This window comes from Stomoxys calcitrans, chromosome 5, assembly GCF_963082655.1.
Source record: "Stomoxys calcitrans chromosome 5, idStoCalc2.1, whole genome shotgun sequence".
Classification (NCBI taxonomy): Eukaryota; Metazoa; Arthropoda; class Insecta; order Diptera; family Muscidae; genus Stomoxys; species Stomoxys calcitrans.
Window position 1 is genome coordinate 150,590,097 of NC_081556.1, and position 20,683 is coordinate 150,610,779.

At 34.0% G+C, this 20,683-nt stretch overlaps 1 protein-coding gene across 2 annotated transcripts in view; it reads right to left on the reverse strand.

Moving 5' to 3' along the window:
• The window catches only part of LOC106081457 (anaphase-promoting complex subunit 2), a 65,668-nt gene that overhangs the window by 35,140 nt on the left and 9,845 nt on the right, over positions 1–20,683 (reverse strand). The window contains exon 1 of one of the 2 annotated variants that reach the window (XM_059370486.1): positions 8,727–9,220. The exons of the other annotated variant lie outside the window; for it this stretch is intronic. The gene's annotated coding sequence lies outside the window, so the exon portion shown is untranslated. Of the gene's footprint in view, positions 1–8,726; positions 9,221–20,683 lie in introns of those variants that run through there. 2 annotated transcript variants of the gene reach the window in all.

The following is a 20,683-nucleotide window of genomic DNA, read 5'->3' on the forward strand; positions in this document are numbered from 1 at the left end:
TCAGTTCAATGAACATGTCGAGTTTGGACCTCTGGCCCATAGACATACATATAAAGTAGAGCCAGGCCTCTACTCTCAAAAATCGAACATTTGAGATCCCATATTGTCATCATCGGATTACAGAAACCATGCGAACGCGGCTCAATTTCATATAGATTTACATTCCAGGATATGATCTTGAACAGAATATAGAACCAGACGTATCCCACTCACTACAGTGCGGTGAATAGTTATAGACAATGTTAGAGATGGTTTCTAAGATGGTCCGCAGGCTAACATTTTTTCTAAGTATAAATGGAATGGAATGAATTGCCTGTAGGAATAGAACGAAAGAAATTTTTGATTTAGGTACCTATGACGAGAATTGAGAATGCGAGAATGAATACAATCAACCCCATCACAAATTTTAGCTAGTAACTGTTGTTGGAGAGATCGGGTATAGAGTGTCTACATTTTAGATACAGAAACCGAGCACTTCTATCGCCTGCTTTTTCATAAGAACCTGCAGATTTTCGGACGGAGATCCAAGCGATGAGATGCGTGAACTAGAATACGGCGGAGGCCACCGTAGCGCAGACGTTATCCGATAGCATGTATTAATGCCATTTTTAATAACCTACAATATGTTGCTTATTTGATGGATGGATCTCCCAAGTCCCATTATAACCAAGATGAGTCAGTAACCACATACCAAACATTTTTTTCCTGAGATCTGCGCCATAAGCCTTGCTAACCCAAACTATCAATTTAAATTTACACATAATTTTAATTACCAAAATTCTGTTTTATGAAATCACCCATCAGCATTTTATCCTCATGCTAAGCCTTAGGTGCGTCTGCTCAAAAGGCATTGAATGCAATAGAACCATAATTATGTTGCCTCACAACTTCTAAAGATTTGTGTCACCATCAATCAGACAATGTGAATGTACATCTCCCTTAAGAACCACACCTTACAGGCTTGGTCACCAGCAGCCACTTGAGTACATAACAAATGGACACAGTTGAGTGCCATCTCTAAAGGCCTATCTTCTTTTCAGACTTACAAATCTTTATAAAATTTAAATTGACTCAAAAAGATATGCTAAAAAAGCCACCTTGACCTTATGGAAACTTCCGTTGAACATTGCAACATGTTGTATATTCGTTCTAATGCCCATACTCGTACCATAGCCACATCAAATAAGTGAAGCGGTGCCACAACCCCATGCTTATATTGAAGCACCAAACACAATTTCGATGCGTCAGTTTTATTCATTAATTAATTTGAGAGCCGTAGGATTTGCAAGTAAGTATGTACATATCAATATTTACGGCAGATATTTTCTAAAAATGAGCAGTTTTAGTTTTTGAAAGTTTATTTTTTATTTTGAAAACAACTAAGGAAAGGAAAAGTCGGGCAGTGACGACTGTATAATACCCAACACTTACCCTATAAGTACCAAGTGGGATCTATAACTAATTTTGAACCAATCTTGATGGACCTCGGGGGAGGTTTTCGTATCCAATTTCAAGCAAATATGTTCAAACTTTAATAACTGCGGTTGACAAATGACCACATTATTGCAATATTAGTCCAAATCTATGGGAGCTATATTCAAATTTGAAATAGTAGAGGAAAGCGTTGCACAAAATTTTGGGAAGATTGGTCAATTTTTATCGAAAATTTAAGTTTTTATAGAAAATTTAAATTTTTATCAAAAATTTAAATTTTTATCAAAAATATGAATTTTTATCGAAAATTTCAATTTGTATCGAAAATTTCAATTTTGTATCAAAAATTTCAATTTTGTATCAAAAATTTCAATTTTTATCGAAAATTTATTTTTATCAAAAATTTAAATTTTTATCGAAAATATAAATTTTTATAGAAAATTTAAATTTTTATTGAAAATTTAAATTTTTATTGAATATTTAATTTTTTATCAAAAATTTCAATTTTGTATAAAAATTTCAATTTTGTATCAAAAATTTCAATTTTGTATAAAAATTTCAATTTTGTATCAAAAATTTCAATTTTAACAAAAATTCAAACTTTTATCAAAAATTTTAATTTTTATCGAATATTTCAATATTTTAAAAATTAAAATTTTTATCGAAAATTTCAATTTTATATCAAAACATTTTAATTTTTATCAAAAATTTAAATTTTTATCGAAAATAACAATTTATATCGAAAATTTAAATTTTTATCGAAAATTAAAATTTTTATCGAAAATTTAAATTTTTATCGAAAATTTAAATTTTTATCGAAAATTTATATCGAAAATTACAATTTTTATCGAAAATTATAATTTTTATCGAAAATTACAATTTTATCGAAAAATTCAATACAGAAATTTTATTCAATTCCAAATATTTCTATCGAATTAAAAAAAATTTAATTAGAAATTAAAATTTGTGTAATTTTTATCGCAAAATTAAATTTTTATCGGAAATTAAAATTTTATCGAAAATTTAACTTTTTATCAAAAACTTACATTTTTATCAAAAATTAAAATTTTTATTCAAAATTTAAATTTTTATCGGAAACTTACATTTTAATCAAAAACTTAAATTTTTACCAAAAATTTGAATTTTTATTGAAATTTTAATTTTTATCGAAAATTTAAATGTTAATCGGAAATTTCAATTCTTATTGAAAATTTAAATTTTTTTCCCATTTTTTTTCGATGAAAATTTAAATTTGTTTACGTTTTTGTTTTGTTGATTTTTATCAAAAATTTAAATTTTTATCGAAAATTTAAATTTTTATTGAAAATTTAAATTTTTAATTGAAATTTTAATTTTTATCTAAAATTTAAATGTTTATCGGAAATTTCAATTTTTATTGAAAAGTTACATTTTTATCGTAATTTTTTCTTCATTGAAAATTTAAATTTGCTTTTCGGTTTTGTTTTGTTGATCTGTTTGCTTTTAGTTCTTTGTCTCATCAACACGGACCGCAGTTAATCAAAAATTTAAATTTGTACAAAAATTAAAATTTTTATCGAAACTTTAAATTGTTATCAAAAATTAAATTTTTGATCAAAGTGATCAAAAAATGCATATGTTCAGTTTGACAGATCTTACTGATGAGTTTGGTGTGGTGCCAGACGACATCGCGATCTAGGAGACCAGTCAATGCTATTACAACACATTTTCTACTTAACATTAAAAATAAGGTTTGGTGTTTTTGTATTTGTAATATAAAAAGACAGCCCTATGGTCTGCATCCGGACAATATCCGATTGTAAAGGGTGATTTTTTTGAGGTTAGGATTTTCATGCATTAGTATTTGACAGATCACGTGGGATTTCAGACATGGTGTCAAAGAGAAAGATGCTCAGTATGCTTTGACATTTCATCATGAATAGACTTACTAACGAGCAACGCTTGCAAATCATTGAATTTTATTACCAAAATCAGTGTTCGGTTCGAAATGTGTTCAAATTTTGACAAATTTTGTTCAGCGATGAGGCTCATTTCTGGTTGAATGGCTACGTAAATAAGCAAAATTGCCGCATTTGGAGTGAAGAGCAACTAGAAGCCCATGCATCCCGAAAAATGCACTGTTTGGTTTGGTTTGTACGCTGGTGGAATCATTGGACCGTATTTTTTCAAAGATGCTGTTGGACGCAACGTTACGGTGAATGAACACATTTCGAACCGAACACTGATTTTGGTAATAAAATTCAATGATTTGCAAGCGTTGCTCGTTAGTAAGTCTATTCATGATGAAATGTCAAAGCATACTGAGCATCTTTCTCTTTGACACCATGTCTGAAATCCCACGTGATCTGTCAAATACTAATGCATGAAAATCCTAACCTCAAAAAAATCACCCTTTATGAATTATTTCAAGAGCGAATAAATTGACGCAAAATGTGAGAAAATATAATTATTATCGAACATTCATGGTCATTCAATTTGACTAAAATTCGCGAATATAAAAGGAACATTTTAAATTTTTATCGAAAAATTAATGTCGTTAATTAAAATTTTTATATAAAGTAAAATAAAAACCTTACGCACATATTGAAACAACATTTGGATATTGTGTGGGTTGCTGATGCTAGATGCTCTTTTTGAGCAGAGATATTAGCAATTGGTGGTTTACTTTTCTTACTGCGCTCGAAGAAAGGTATCCTAATATGATCTAATATTCGTTTCAAAGAGGCATGCTTCTACCATTGCACACCTCACAGATTAAAGTAAGTTTACATTGGCCACTTAATCCGGATTTATGGCCTTTTCGAGATTTAAGAGCTAAATCCTGTTTTTTTTACAGGTTTAACCATACAAAACTAAATCCCATTTTTGCAGGATTTATTTTACAATCCCAAATAAACCCAATTTCATGGCTGAATAATCGATAAAAGAACCGAATTATGCAAATGTTTTCAAGTATTGTGTATGGTTGTGTGTGTAATATGCACATTCATATATACGCTTGTACTCTTATGTATGTCACTTAAATCCCCAAAAGCGCAGTGAAACCCGACAATCTATCTATTTGGGGCTTATCGTACTGATGATGAAGCTTTGGTCACCTTCGAAATCGATATCAAATTTCCTATGAACATTCCATTAAGGAACAAAAATCTCACATTTAAGCTCAATGAAGAGGGTCCTCCTTTTATAGCCGAGTCCGTACGACATGCCGCAGTGCGACAACTCTTTGGGGAAAAAAATTTCACATGACATAGTAATATCCGCCGCGGAAAATTTCTTCCGTTGTTATAGCCAGGATTCGAATCCAGGCGTTCAGTGTCATAGGCGGACATGCTAACCTCTGCGCTACGGTGGCCTCTTTCTTTAAAAAGTACATGAGATATATTTACCAAATGAAACTCTAACAATTTTATTTTTAATTTTATACAATTCCTTTAAGTTCCCCACATGTTCCAGACACCATTCAGAAATTGTTCTCAAAATATCGACTACATTGAAATGTAGGGTAATAAATATAAATCATTTCAAAATTGCTTTTTGCACAACAGTAGTCACTTAGATTCTACATAGAACTGGAACAATGAAGTCGCCAGAAGCCACCAGTAACAATGGCAAAAAAATGAAATCATCATCAATGATGGCATTGAATGAAATTTTTTGTGGTGAAATGGGGGAAAAAACAATACAAACAATTCTCCAAGTACGTCGTAATCATCATTTCTCTTTTGTTCTCAACTTTGCTCTAAGATGGGAAAAAAGAAACAACAATATTACAAATCTGTACCAAAGAGTCCACATCTGCTAATGGGATTCTTGGAAGAGGTTGGGTGAGGTGACGACTTTCTTCCTCCACGGGCACTTGGTGGGCCAATCGACTTGTAAAACTGGAGAAAGAAAAAGCAACAAAAACAAAATAAACCGCAATATGACGTTTCAGCAATTTTAGAGTTTTTTTTTGTTTTGGTTTTTCTTTTGCTGCTTTGCGGATGAGCATTGCCGCCGTAGTTCATTAACACCTGAGAGTGAGTGTCATTTGAATAACAACTACCCGAGGAAGAAGAAACTGTATTTGACACACTTTCCAGGCTGATGGCTTGGTCAGCCCACAACGATTGGCTTCTATGCATATATGAGACCAAATGATTTGGGTGCTCCTTACTCTGTGCTGCACAGCTCTGGATGAGAGACGTAGGAAAAGAAATTCTAATCAAAAATTTTATCAAAATCAGATTTTTAAAAAATTAAAAAAAATCGATAAAAATGTCTAAATTTTTTTTTAATTGTTTAATTATGTTTTTAATTGGTCCATAATCTGATATAGCTGCCATATAAACCGACCTGGGATCTTGACTTCTTGAGCTTCTAGAGGTCGTAATTATTATCCGATTTGGCTGAAATTTTGTACAACAACTTCTCTCAGGACCAATATCAATATATCATCAATTATCAATTATGGTCTGAATCGGTCTATAACCTGATGCAGCTCCCATATAAACCGATCTCACTATTTTACTTCTTGAGCCCTTAAAGGGCTCAAGTTTGGCCGAAGTTAGCTGAAATTTTAAATAACGACTTCTACTTTGGTCTCTAACATTCAGTTCAATTATGGTCCGAATAGCACGATAACTTGATATTATAGTTCCAATATCATAGCAATCATTTTCTTTTATCATGTTTGCCTAAAAATAGATAGCTGGAAAAGAACTCGACAAATGCGATCCATGGTGGAGGGTATATAAGATTCGGCCCGGCTGAACTTAACACGCTTTTACTTGTTTTATTTTATTTACAAAACAAAAAAATATTTTATTGATTTTATTTTTTAATTTTGTTTACCCCTTTTTGTTAAATTTGTTATACCCACCACCATAGGATAGCGGTATACTTGTAACACCTCGAAATATTGATCTAGGACCCCATAAAATATATAAATTGCGTCCGTCCGTCTGTCTAAATCCCGATTGCGGTCGAACGCATAGAGCTAGCCGCTTGAAATTTTGCACAGATACTTTATATTGAAGTAGGTCGTTGGGAATTCCAATTGGGCCATATCGGTTCAGATTTGGATATAGCTCCCATATAAACCGATCTCCCGATTTGACTTCATGAGCCCTAATAAGACGCAATTTTTTTCCGATTTGGCTGAAATTTTACATGCTGTGGTCGGTTACGACTTCCAACAACTGTGCCGAGTACGGTCCAAATCGGTCAAGAACTTGGCATAGCTCCCATATAAACCGTTCTCCCGATTTGACTTCTTGAGCCCATTAAAGCCACAATTTTTGTCCGATTTGGCTGAAGTTTTGCACATAGTTTTCCGTTATGACTTCCAACTACTGTGCCAAGTTCGGTCCAAATAGGTCTATAACCTGATATAGTTCCCATATAACCCGATTTGACTCCTGAATCCCTGGAAGCCGGAATTTTCATCCGATTTGGCCGAAATTTTAGTTTAGTTTTCCGTTGTGACTTCCATCAACTGTGCCAAGTTCGGTCCAAATCGGTATTTAATCTGATATAGCTCTCATATAAACCGATCTCCCGATTTGACTTCTTAAGCCCTTACAAGCTGCGATTTTTATCCAATTTGGATGCAATATTGTATATAGTGTTCTGTTATGACTCTCAACAACTGCGCCAAGTACAGTCCAATTCGGTCTATAACTAGTTTTAAGTTAATTTTTAGTGAGTGTTAGAAAAATATTCTTATTTATAATTATATTGTTAATATTTGTCTATTTAAATTATTGCAAACTTATTTTTATATAAACTTTTTAAAAAAATTATTATTATATTTTTTTATAAACAATTGTTATTTTAAAGAAACTTAAAGAAATTTCTATGTTTTATAAAAATTTTTTATAATTTTCAATTAAATTTGATATGCCCCTTATAGCCAAATTTAATTTCCACGCCTATGCTTTGAATTGGCTGCCTTGAATGACAAACAAAAACATACTTCTCTGCAATTTTTTTTATATATTTTATTTCTGGTAGATTTTGGAAGAAAAAGTCTTTCTTAAATATCGTCTCATTTAATATGACAACAAAGAGAAATTAAGAGATACTATGTCAACAGAAAAAAATTTTACTACTTCCGTTTATATTTTCACTCTTTGTAATGGGTTTTGCTGGTGGTGGTTGATGTTGGATGGCTTTAATGTTTGCTTGGCTTGTTAGTATCGGGCCAATTGCATTTCCTGTAATATTTCATACTTTATGCATTGAGTTTCGAGGGATGAGAAAGGGGAGGAAGACAAAACTCTTCTTCATTATTATGCTTCAAAAAAAATCTAAAACGACAACTAAGCAGCTTTGGCCATTTAAGAACCAACCTCAAACCCAGACATTGAAACACACAAACGAAAAACGTTGAAAAAAAGTATTAAAACAATTTCCGTTGCATGGAGTGAGTAAGTACACACCGGACTTGTAAAACGTATCTATGACCAATTAAAGAACTCTAAGCGAAGGTTGCCAGATTAAAGAGTTAAAAACATGAACTTTAACGCATCGAAATATAAATTGGTGGCCAATATGACTGAAAGTTTGTTTGTCATTACTTCTCAGATATGTGCTTAGTGTGGTACAAATTGGTCAATAGCCTTATATTAGTCCCGTATAAGCTGATCAACAGATTTTACTTCTTGAGCACCGAAAGAAATAAATAAATAATAAAACCCATAAACACTCGAGAGTGGATGACTACCGTATTTTCTTATAGCTAGTCACACAGCTTTGTGGGACAGATGCTTAATCAAATTTTTCTCATAGCTAATCACTCAGCTTAGTGGGACAGATCCTTAATCAAATTGTTCGATGTTCTTTTATGACTTTTAAATTCTTATCAAATATGGTCCATATCAGCACATAAGCTGGCAAAGCGTCCATATTAACCAATCTACAATTTGACTTCCCTGGGCCCTGGAGAGCTCAACTCTCATCCGATTTGTAAGACATTTGATATGTGATATTCTCTTATGAGAGCCTACAAAAAAGTTCTTGTATAGATTGTAACATTTTGCAAATGGTCTTCTGTCGCGACTTCCCAATAGAATGTCAAGTGTAGTCTAAAAAGAGTTCATATATAAAAAAGTACCGAAAGCCATTACGACCGGCCGAATTTGATCTCAAAAAAAACTTTACCTTAACATCATTTTTAAAGCCCACAGTTTTTTAAAAACTTTTTTGAAAGGTTCTTCCTGAAATTGTTGTTAAGTCTAGCCAAATCTGGCAACCGTTCTCTAAGTAAAAGGTAAGTTAATCTTTGAGCACCAACTTAAGCTACCGACCTTCTTCAGACAGCTACTCCATAAGCAGAATTTCTTTTCTTTTTTTATTGATTTCCCAACACCATCCGTGTATGGTGGAGCTTCTTATTGAATTTCAATCGATTTGTGGTGGTTATTTCTGCTCTGCTCACGTCGTTGTTGTGATTTTAGTTTAATCCGTTTCACTCTATGCCAATTGGTAAAATTTTCACAATTTGTATCACTTTTTTATTCTTGTTTTTTGCGCTCTAAGTAAGCGGCACGCGCAAGCGCATGAATCACTTCAATTCTTTTTATTTTTTTTTTGTAAGTCTATTTGTTTGATTCTTACAAAAGCCAAAAGGGGTGGGGTTTTTCTTATATTTTCTTTTTTTTGTGTTTTTATTATAAGAAAAACCTTAACAAATATTGCCTATGTTTTTTTTTTCTTTTCTTATTAAACTTTATTTTAGCATTTTCGAACCAATTCGAACTTCTTTTCAGTTCGTGCGTCAACGTTAACGTTTGCGATGAGACTGAGACTAAGTGAGCAAAATACTCAAACAGCAGCAGCAGCAGCATGACCACAAAGTAGGAATCAAAACAGACAACAAACAGCAAACACATATCCCCATCATTGCCCCCATACAGATAGAACAACGACGTTGGCAAACACACAAGCAAACCCATAACACAAGTGGCCCCATGCAGTGTGGAGTGGAGAGGAAATAAAATGCGGCGGATCTTGCCACTGGAGTGGAGTAGTAGTTCAATGAAGCCCCATTGCTGGCGACGACGTTGTGTATTGTGTTATGAGTGCGTGTGAGTGTTTGGTTTGCTGGGTTTAAGTAAAATAATGTACACTGAAAAAAAATATTAAGAAAAATTTTTCAATTAAAAATGTAATTGAAAATAAAACGTGTTTCATTAAAATATTAATTGAATCTGATTTTTTTCGATTACGTTAAAATTGAAAATATGGAATTTTCTGTTAAAAAAATTAATTGATTGAATCATTTTTTTATTAAGTATGAATTTTTTCAATTACAATGATCATTGAAATTTTTGCCATTTTTAATTAAAACAAGTAAAAGCGTGCTAAGTTCGGCCGGGCCGACTCCCATATACCCTTCGCCATGGATCTCATTTGTCGAGTTCTTTTCCCGGTATCTCTTTTTAGGCAAACATATGATAAAAGGAAAGAATTGCTATGATATTGGAGCTATAATATCAAGTTATCAAAAATGGAGACCATAGTAGAAGCCGTTGTGTAAAATTTCGGCCAATTCGAATAAAAATTGCGTCTTTTAGGGGCTCAAGAAGTAAAATAGGGTTTATATGGGAGCTGTATCATGCCATGGAACGATTCAGACCATAATTGACACGTTCGTTGAAGGTCATGAGAGAAGTCGTTGTACAAAATTTCAGCCAAAATGGATAATAATTGCGAAGTCAAAATCCCAAATCGATTTGTATGGCAGCTATATCAGGTTATGGACCAATTTAAACCATATTTAACACAGTTGTTGAAAGTAACAACAAAACACTTCTTGCAAAATTTCAGCCAAATCGGATAAGAATAGCGCTCTCTAGCGGCTTAAAAAATCAAGATTCAAGATCGGTTTACATGACAGCTATATAAGGTTATGGACCGATTTGAACCATACTCATCATAACAAAGTCGAAAGAGTCTAGCCTCTCAAAATTTTGCTAAATACTTTCTATATCTCAGAAGAAATAAAAATTCATTTCAATTCAATTAACTTTTTAATTGAAACTTGTTCAATAACAAAAATGATAATATCTATCAAAGTTTTTAAAAAATTGAAACTAGTTCAATAAAAAAAATTATAATATCTATCAAAGTTTTTAAAAAATGTAAACTCGTTCAATAACAAAAATGATAATATCTATCAAAGTTTTTAAAAAATGTGATTGAAAACATTTTCAATTAAAAAAACAAAAATGATTTAAAATGTTTGAAATTTGCAATTATTTTTCTAATTGATCCAATTAAAAATTGAGTGACAATTGAAATTTTTAATTAATTTTTTATATCATCCAATTAAAAATAAGATTGAAATTTACGAAATTTCCAAATGCATAAACTAAGAAATTAATCGAAAACATTGAAGATGGTTCCTTTTCAATGTAAACTTTAAAAACGCCGATACACATGTCTTCCCTTTTTGCCTTTTCTTTCATAATTCGTGCAATTTTTCCTGTTATGATGGAAAAAGTTGCATTTGATGCCGCAGTGCTATTTATTAAAAAAAAATAAATTTTCAATCCCTTTTTTCATATAAAAAATTTTCAGATTTAATTAAAAAAATTATTGCATCAATTAATATCTTAATTGAAAATGGCAGAAATTTTATAAAAAAGTTCATATTTAATTAAAAAATTATTGAATCTATTAATTTTTTAATTGAAAATTGCCTAACCTTCAATCTCGATCGTAATTGGAAAAAAGTACAGATTTAATTAAAAAAAATTTGTGATGCAATTAATATTTTAATTGAAAACGTTTTTTTAATTACATTGTTAATAGAATTTTTTTATTATTTCTGGGCAATTTCAATAATTGCAATTAAAAAATTAATTCATTAATAATTTCAATTATTTTTTTAATATAATCAGTCAAAAAATAAATAAAAAATTTCAAAACTTTTCAATATTTTTTCTGTGAATACACAATTTTTTTAATTGAAAGATTTTTAATCATCTTTTTAAAACTATGATTAATATTATCATTTTCGTGTTTGAAGCACTTTCAATCACAAAATAAATTTGATCAATTAATTTTGTGATTGTAACCGATTTTCTTTTTCTGTGTACTCATATACGAGTATATTCATTACTCTACGCTGTTTGTTGTCGTTTATGCGATGATGACGACGAAGACGACGACAACGACTACAACTACGTTGCTATGGCTTGTACAAGCGATGAAGTACGAATATATGTGGTAGCAATAAATAAAGACAGTGGCGTTGTTCTTCCTTGTCAAATGCAAAACGGAAATGGTGTTACCTTATTGTATGGTTTAAAAATTACATTAAAGAATCTTGCACAAAAAAACCCCAAAACTTAAAACCCAACTTTAGAACCATTCTAATAAATTTTTAGACTTATCTTAACGGTATACAAAGGGCAACCATTGGGGTGCCGAGTAGGTGTTGTAACACTCCCAAAACTCCCTTATCGGACATTTACTTTGCACTCATAGAAAAAAGTTTGCTGAAAATAGCAAACACTGTCTGCTGAATATTAGTAGATAATTTTGCTGCTTTTGTAGCAGTAGTTCTGCTGTTACAGCAGCATCCTTACTGCTGAAAAGTCTGTTGTTTGCTGAAAATGACTGCTGCTTATTTACGAATCAGTTTTCTTTAAATTCAGATACAAAAGGCCATGCCAGTCATGTTCACATTAACAATAACAAAAATGCGAGCTAGCTCAACCACATTTCGAAAAGTATTCCAATAGATGGATCGGGTAGCTCCTTTACAATAATGTTTCACAAATTAAAATCGTCTCTTCCAACCAAAATTTCTAATAAAATTCAAAAAACAAACAAAACAAGTAACAGGCAGCTATAAAAACTAGCATACACATTTTTTCAGCAGACTTGTGTGCTTGGAGCGGCAGATTTAGTTAGTTGAAATAGCAGTAAGAAATGTTTGCTAATTCAACAGCCCTATGTTTGCTGAAACAGCAGAGCGGTCTGCTTTCCCATCTTCAGGAGACAAAAACTGCTGTTTTAGTAAACATTTTTGCTGTTTTGAATAACAAATTTGGTTGAGTGTGGTGAAAGATATTTTATTTGTTATTAAGAAATTTTTATCTAAACAGGGGGTAGATCCTTAAATTTATGGCTTCTTAATGGAGACAAAATGCCTTTATGTCAAAATATCGTTGAAAGTGAGAAAATTTACTTTGGGCATGCTCCATTTCCGTGAAGATAAATTAAAATATACCAATATGCCAAGACACAAACCAATATGTCACGACACAAACTTGACATTTTAACAGAACTATGTTTCCTGATTAACAGAACTATGTTCGTTGATTTGCTTCTGTACTTTTTAATAAATATAAAATATTCTAAACAATTTTTTGCTTTAAAATATATAAAACTGCTGTATAACAATGAATCTACATCATATAAATCTAAATAATTCCCAAACCCTCACACCTCGAGGCAAAAATAAATATTTTGACCCATATACAGCCCAATTGTAAAAATCGATTGCAGAGATGGGTAAACCAAACTTATACCAGAATTAGCTCCAGCCAAGGGCTTTCAGAATCAATCACCATCATATTTGAATTCCGTTTCAGATAGGAGAAATTTGGCCTTTAAATTATCACAAATTTTAACATAAGGGCCCACTGTGCTGGACTAGTCATATATCGGTGAACCAAACTTATACGAGGGTTGCCTTTTATATTTCGGGATTAGAGAACACAAAAACAAATATAAATCATCGAAAATCGCTTTATTGTTTTTCAAAATATTCGCCATTAAGATGTATACACTTTTACATGCGTTTGAACCAATTGTCGAAACCCTTTTGTCACTCTAATTGAGGTATCTCCAAAACATGCATTCATCAACCGCTTCTTCAGGTGCATCAACCGCTTCTTCAGGTGTCGAAAAACGTTGACCTCTCATGCGGGGAAAAAAAGGAAAGTCATTCGGTGCCAAATCAGGACTATACGCCGGTTGACTCACCAAATCGATGTTTCGAATGCTCAATAATGCAGTTGTTTCTTATTTTTGGAGCATTTCTTTCGACCCATTGACACTAGCCTTTTTTTGAGCGATTGACAAATTGTGTGGAATCCTACGCGTAAAAATTTTTTTGTCGGTCAAATGTTCGTGCAATATTGAATGTATGCCGGTCCCACAAATGCCTAAGGTTGTCTCAATCTCACAATAGGTCACATGACGATCTTGCAATATCATTTGGGGCAATGGTTTTTGGAACCTTCACGAAATTCGTCTTGGAGTGAACTACGATCTCGCTTAAATTCACCATACCATCGACAAACACTGGTCCTTAATGGAGCTTAATCGCCAAAAATTTAATTAAGTTCATCGATGCACTGTTTGTTTGAGTTAATCCACGTCGATTTAATTCCATTTTTTGGGCGAGATGAATCTTTTAAATTACTGTAAAAACCACAAACAGCGTTCGTATGTCAAAACGTTCTGAGTACGTATAACTTCAAAAATGTCTAGCTTTACAATAGAGCTGTAAGTTGGCAGATTGCAACACAAGGGTTGTCCAATCCCGAAATATAAAAGGCAAGGGCTTTCAGAATCAGTCACCAACATATTCAAGTTCCGTTCCAGATAGGAGAAATTTGGCTATTAGACTTTGATGGAAGATAAATTCTTATACAGCAGTGTTAGAGATTTTAAACCAAGAAATTGTTTAATATGTATTTTTTTTTATTAAAAAATACAAAAGAAAAATCAACTAACATAATTCTATTAATCAGGTAACATAGCTCTGTTATAATTCCAGGTTCGTGTCTTGGCTAAGCTATATTTAAATTTATCTTCACGGACAAGTTCCCCAACCCAAATGACCATATTGACCGACCAAGAAAGGCCCATTTTTAGAGTTCAACTTTTGTATAAAATTTTGTCTCTATGACAATTGTAGAAAGTCACATTACAAACATGCAAATGATAAATTTATCCGGGTTCAGTAGAAGAATAAGTAAAAGCGAGCTAAGTCCGGCCGTACGGAATCTTATATACCCTCGAATGTTAGAGGGCATAGTAGAAACCATTGTGAATTTGAACCGATATGTCCCATTTGCAATTCCGACGACCTACATAAATAAGGAGCATGGGTGCCAAACATCAAGTAGCTAGCTTCACCCGTTCGACCGCTATTGAGATTTCCACAGACGGACAGACGGACGGACATGGATAGGTCGACTCAGAATACAAGACGATAAAGATTATACATATATACGTAATAGGGTCGTAGAGCAGAGGTTAGCATATCCGCCTATGACGCTGATCGCCTGGGTTCAAATCCTGACGAGAACATCAGAAAAAAGAGGTGGTTATTTCTTTTATAGCCGGGTGTGAACAGCGTGTCGCAATGCGACACCTCTTTGGGAAGAACATTACATGACTGTCATATGATTTTTCTACCCTCCACCATAGGATTGGGGAGGGTAGAAATATTCGTCTAAGATCCTACAACGTATATATATTCTTGATCGTCATAACATTTTAAGTCGATCTAGCCATGTGCGTCCGTCTGTCTGTCGAAAGCACTCTAACTTTCGAAGGAGTAAAGCTCGCTGCTTAAAATTTTGCAAGAATACTTCTTATTAGTGTAGGTCGGTTGGGATTGTATATGGGCCATATCGGTCCATGTTTTGATATAGCTGCCATATAAACCGATCTCGGATCTTGACTTCTTGAGTCACTGGAGGGCGCAATTCTCATCCGATTTGGCTGAAATTTTGCATGAGATGTTTGGTTATGATTTCCAACAAATATGATAAGTATGGTTCAAATCGGTTCATAACCTGATATAGCTGCCATATAAAGCGATCTTGAATCTTTACACAACGACTTCTACTATGGTCTTCAACATTCAGTTCAATTATGGTCCGAATCGGGCGATAACTTAATATTATAGCTCCAATATCATAGCAATGCTTTCGTTTTATCGTATGTTTGCATAAAAAGAGATACCTGGAAAAGAACTCGACAAATGCGATCCATGGTGGAGGGTATATAAGATGCGGCCCGGCAGAACTTAGCACGCTTTTACTTATTTTAATTTACAACTGGCTGACGCACAGACGGACGGACAGACACAAGGTCATCAATAAATTTCCTCAGAATTTTACGACAATCTGAAATATATATACTTTGTAAGGTCGGAATTGACTACTTCGATGTGTTGCAAATGGAATGACTATGTATACCCCGTATCCTATGAGTGTGGCTATAAAAATATATAAAATTTACATAAAAAAAAATAATAAAAATACCAATATGGCGGTATGTTCCTTTTTTAAACCCCTTATTTAAAAACACTTGTACAACAGTCCTGGCTTCCAATATAACCAATATAGCGCGCTTACTCAATAAAATATTCTTTGCGGTTTTAAATGTTCGTAAGTCTGAATGAACGAATGTACGTACGAGTATTCATTCCTCCCCAGCTCATCATCAGCAAAAGCTTTTAGGAGAAACGTACGTACACACATACTCACCCATATATGGAAGATAGTGTCTATATGTACATAGAATTGTATAAAATGACACTTTATGGACATTCATAGGCCCCTATGGGGTAGCCAAAGAAGGAAAAATTTGAATAAAGAATGATCAAACTGAGAATTATAACCCATGTAATACTCGCATTATTGTAGTTGACGGCTGCCAGTGACACACACACACACACACACACTCAATTAAACGCTGCTTTGAACATTCATATATCATATAAGCCATCATAATGTGGCTTAAACAAAAGGACAATGGGCCCAGCAAAAAAAAATAAAAGAGAATGTATGGATGAGGGCTCAATGAAGGCAACCATTAAGCCTTAATCAGATTGAGCAAAACAAAAACAACAACCACAACCAACAAAGTCATGATATTATTGGTAATATATTAACGTTTTGCGTTGACTTTGTTTGAACATCGTTAGGAAAACCAAAAACAAAATACAGTAGCAACCGAATGATGATCTTAAATGAAACTTTTCCTTTCAAAAACTTAGTTTTTATTTTTCAATACTGCTATGGTTATAGTTCTTCTCTATGGTGCCTGATTTAGTGGGATGATATCTGTCGATCTTTGTTAAGGCGTTTCATGGAGATGTGGGTTTTTGGTAAGAAAACCAGAAAAATGCAGCCTACCTTTCGTCTGTGATGTCCAATCAAAGACAGCTGCTGGCAATGACTTTTTGCAAGCATTTATCTTGGAAAAGGAGCGAAAAGGGAATTCGAGCAAAACTGTTTGTTAAAATCAAGAACGCATATGGCGCTTAAGCACTCTACCAAGGAGTGAGTTGGTTTTGCACATCTATTGGTTGTCAATGGTTAAATGTAATAAACCGAAGGTAAAAAGTTAAAATTTGGATGGAGTTTCTTTGAAAATCCCACCATTATGGAACTCATTATGGCGGTTCAGACCATATTAGACACGTATGTTGACGGTCGAGTTCTATGCGCGGTATCTCTTTTTAGACAAACAAAAAATATTGCATAAGAACTGTTATGCTATTGGAGCTATATCATGTTATTCGGACAATAAATGAATGCTGAACATTGTAGAAGTCATTGTGTAATATTTCAGTTCATTCGGATAAGAATTGCGCCTTGTAGGGGCTCAAGAACCAAAATCGGGAGATCGATTTATATGGGAGCTATATCAAGCTATTGATCGATTCAGACCATATTAGACACGTATGTTGAAGGTCATGAGAGAAGCCGTTGTACCAAATTTCTGCCTCTAGAGGCTCAAGAAGTCAAAATCCCAGATCGGTTTATATGGCAGCTATATCAGGTTATGTACCGATTTGATTCATACTTAGCACAGTTATTGGAAGTCATAACATAACACCTCATGCAAAATTTCAGCCACATCGGATTAGAATTTAGAGCTCTATTGGCTCAAGAAATCAAGATCCAAGATCGGTTTATATGACAGCTATACCAGATTATGAACCGATTTGAATCTTGCTTAACACAGTTGTTGGAAGTGATACCAAAACACTACGTGTAAAATTTCAGTCAAATCGGATGACAATTGCGCCCTCTAGAGGCTCAAGATGTCAAGAACCAACATCGGCGGCTATATCGAAACATGGACCGATTTGAACCATACTTAGCGCAGTTGTTGAAAGTGATACCGAAACAGTAAAATCGGACGAGAATTGCGCCCTCTAGAGGCTCAAGAAGTCAATACCCAAGATCGGTTTATATGGCAGCTATATCAAAACATGGACCGGCCTACATTAATAAAAAGTATTTGTGCAAAATTTCAAGCGGCTAGCTTTACTCCTTCTAAAGTTAGCGTGCTTTCGACAGACAGACGGACGGACGGACATGGCTAGATCGACTTACAATAGTGAGTTGTGTATGACGATCAAGAATATATATACTTTATGGGGTCTCAGACGCATATTTCGAGGTGTTACAAACACAATGACGAAATAAGTATACCCCCATCCATTTGTGAAAAGTTCAAGAAAATCTGTTCAGCTGTCTTTGACTCTATACGGAACACAATCAAACCAAAAAGCACAAATTGATTTTTATACACACCACCGAAGGATGGAGGTATATTTATTTTGTCATTCCGTTTGCTACACTTCGAAATATCCATTTTTGACCCTTTATATTATATATATATATATATGTATTCTTGATCAGTGTTAGAATCTAAGACGATCTAGCCATGTCCGTCCGTCTCTCTGTTGAAATCACGCTACAGTCTTTAAAAATAGAGATATTGAGCTGAAACTTTGCCCAGATTCTTTTTTTGGCCATAAGCAGGTTAAGTTCGAAGATGGGCTATATCGGACTATGTCTTGATATAGCACCCATATAGACCGATCCGCCGATTTAGGGTCTTAGGCCCATCAAAGCCACATTTATTATCCGATTTTGCTGAAATTTGGGAAGTGAGTTGTGTAATGCCCTTTGACATTCTTCTTCAATCTGGCCCAGATCGGTCCAGATTTAAATGTAGCTGTCTTATAGGCTGATCCACCGATTTAGGGTCTTAGGCTCTTAAAAGCCACATTTATTATCCGATGTCGCTGGAATTTGGGTCAGGGAGTTGTTTTAAGCCACTCCACATCTTTCTTCAATTTGGCCCAGATCGGTCCAGATTTGGATGTAGCTGTCATATAGACCGAATCGCCGATTTAGGGCCTTAGGCTCATAAAAGCCACATTTATTATCCGATTTCGATGAAATTTGGGACAGTTGTGTTAGGCCCTTCGACATTATTCTTCAATTTGGCCCAGATCGGTCCAGATTTGGATATAGCTGCCATATATACCGATCTCTCGATCTAAGGTTTGGGCCCATAAAAGACGCATTTATTGTCTTATTTCGCCGAAATTTGGGACAGTGAGTTGTGTTAGGCTCTCCGACATTTTTCTTCAACTTGGACCAAATCGGTCCGATATCTCGATTTAAAGTCTTGGCCCCATAAAAGGCGCATTTATCATTCGATTTCACTGAAATTTCGACATCCGGGATGTATATGGTTCAGATTGAACAATTGAACAATGACTCCAATTGAACAATGACTCGTACTTATTAGTATTTGGTCCAAATCGGAACATATTTCGAGAAAGCTGCTATGGGGCATAAGGTATGAATTTTTCACCGGATTTTGAAGAAAGGTGGTTTGCATATATACCCGAGGTGGTGGATATTCAAAATTCGGCTTTACGCCTTTTTACTTGTTAATATAGATATTGCTAGAATTTATATAAAGAATAAATGAATTTTTTATTCATAAAAATCCCAAAAGACAAACACATTGACAAACTTTATAAGCCACTTATTCCTTGCATAGCGAAAGCTGATAACAAAAAAAAAGATGTATAAAATAAGTACTGCGTAAAATTGGCTAAATCAAAGAACAGCCAAACGAGTGTCTACCTGAAATTTAAAACTTGACCACAAAGAAAGAGGAAAGATATCTTTGTTGTTTTTGTTTTAAGTGTAACATTCTTCCTACGATGAAAGCAGTACGTACATACGTACAGCTGCTTGGCTGCTTGCTTGTGCAAAAAAGGTGAAAAGTATGAACGTTAACGCATAAACGCTCTTCTTGCCAAGAAACAAAAAAGAAAACGAATCATCATCAACAACAACAACAACAAACCGACAACATTACCACACCATTGTCCAGCGTTGACCAACGTTCAATGAAGCGAGAAATGAACGCAGAAAAGTAACATCATTGGATTTGCCACTTCTTCTTTTGAACAACCATCGCTGTCGTAGTCGTCGTCCCCGTTGTTTTGAAATGTCTTGCATTTGAGGCAGCTTCTTTGCAGCAATCTTTGAACATTAGATACTACACATAGGCAGAAGTTAAGGAGGCAAATACAAATGTGTGCTATACAGCCACCATTGTTCCTGCCTGCCTGGCTGCCTCTTCAACCGGTCCCATTGCCTTTCTGGCATAGCCTTGACTTTGTCCTCGAAAATGTACACATTTATAATTTAAAGTTGCTGGTGTGGACAGTGCAGGCTGGCTGTTCGGCTGACCTGATCCATGGAGGAAAGGCAATCTGGGCACCAAGCGTATACAATTTGTATACGTGCAGCAAAATATTGTGGTTTGGGGATAACTGCCTGCCTAACTTGTCATACAAACTGGTTTGTCGGTTGGAATGGGATCTTAGGCCCATAGCATGTGCTTATGGTGGTGGTGGTGGGGTATGATGTATGGTCATTTATTAAAGAGCGCAAAATAACAACCAATCACTTAACAATGGTCAATGAAGATGGCTATGATTGTGATGATGACTCTTCTAAGATGAATGAAATCTAGGATATTAAAATAATAACTGTATTTTGGCTTTTTTTATATTTTAACCTTTTGTTGAAGATTTTTACTTTTAAATAGACAATGAATAGTGACATTTATAGCAAATCAGGTGAAAATTTGATTTTTATAGGTAACAAGCTGGACCGGGCCCACTCCGTTGCGCCTTCTTTTACTTTATATGGAACAAAATTTTTCTTGGAATATTTATTTTCGACAATTAAAAGGCTTTTAGTGAAATACCAAGCTACGAAAATAGTATATCGCTTGACTAACACTTTAACAATATAAGTGCCTTTATCTGAATCCCATATGATCTTTAATGGTCTACGAATTTAAGTTTGGATGTGAGTTGTACTCCATTCTTAAAATACTTGATTTCAGCTCGATATTCTCATGATGTCTGATTTAGGGGTGTTTTCGGGGAAGAGGT